This window comes from Octopus bimaculoides, chromosome 27 (assembly GCF_001194135.2).
Source record: "Octopus bimaculoides isolate UCB-OBI-ISO-001 chromosome 27, ASM119413v2, whole genome shotgun sequence".
NCBI classification, from domain to species: domain Eukaryota; kingdom Metazoa; phylum Mollusca; class Cephalopoda; order Octopoda; family Octopodidae; genus Octopus; species Octopus bimaculoides.
Genome location: NC_069007.1, coordinates 17,078,046 through 17,079,251, shown reverse-complemented (window position 1 = coordinate 17,079,251; position 1,206 = coordinate 17,078,046). Strand labels below are relative to the sequence as shown.

Genomic DNA, 1,206 nt, shown 5'->3' with positions numbered 1-1,206 from the left:
ATTCCCAGACCAGGCATTGTGAGTGTTTATTGAGCGAAAACACCTAAAAGCTCCACGAGGCTCCGGCAGGGGATGGTGGCGAACCCTGCTGTACTCTTCCACCACAACTTTATCTCGCTCTTTCTTCCTATTTCTGTTGTGCCTGTAATTCAAAGGGCCAGCCTTGTCACACTGAATATCTCCTAGAATCTACGTTAAGGGTACACGTGTCTGTGGAGTGCTCAGCCACTTGCACGTTAATTTCCCGAGCAGGCTGTTCCATTGATCGGATCAACTGGAACCCTCGACGTCATAAGCGACGGAGTGCCAACATATTTAAATGCATTGAATTATTACAACAATGTTATTATGTTACTAGCATCATCATTAGTTTGTGTCTGATTTTCCATGTTGGTATGGGGTTTTCTAACAGGATGCGCTTCCTGTCATTTACTCTTATAGTCGCCTCTTGTTACACACAAGGACACAGGGTTTGCCATTCGCCATCATCATCATCATCACCATTGAATGTTCACTTTTCCAAGCTTGCATGGGTCAGGTGGAGGTCACTGAAGCAGATTTTCTACAGCCAGATACCCTTCCTGACACCAGCACTCACTTGTTGCCAAGCAAGGGTTCGCATCTTGTAAGTTACTTTGTGACATCAGTAGTGTGCTGGTGCCATGAAAAAAGCACCCAGTACAAACTGTAAAATGATTGGTAGTAGGAAGGGCATCCAGCTGTAGAAACCATGCCACAGCTAACACTGGAGATCGATACTGTCGTCAGGATAGTCAGATCCTGTCACACTGCCCGACTCATGACAGCATGGAAAGAAGGCGAGCTTGTAGAATCATTAGCACGCCAGGCGAAATGCTTAGCGGTATTTCGTCTGCCGTTATGTTCTGAGTTCAAATTCCGCCGAGGTCGACTTTGCCTTTCGGGGTCGATTAAATAAGTACCAGTTATGCACTGGGGTCGATGTAATCGACTTAATCCCTTTGTCTGTCCTTGTTTGTCCTCTCTGTGTTTAGCCCCTTGTGGGCAATAACAAAATAAGAAACGTTAGCACGCCGGGCGAAATGCTTAGCGGTATTTCTCTCATCATCTCACTCACTCTCCCCCTAACTGTCTCTATCTATTTATCTATCTCTCTCACACTTCTCTCAGGTGCATGGCAGGTCAAGAGAACAACGTTATACTAAACTAGCTGACTGGGACTACATT

At 45.8% G+C, this 1,206-nt stretch overlaps 1 protein-coding gene across 1 annotated transcript in view; it reads left to right on the top strand.

Annotated features, from left to right (window-relative positions):
• Positions 1 to 1,206, top strand: part of LOC106882047 (tRNA-dihydrouridine(47) synthase [NAD(P)(+)]-like) — a 14,379-nt gene that overhangs the window by 6,904 nt on the left and 6,269 nt on the right. The gene's annotated exons all lie outside the window — the stretch shown is intronic.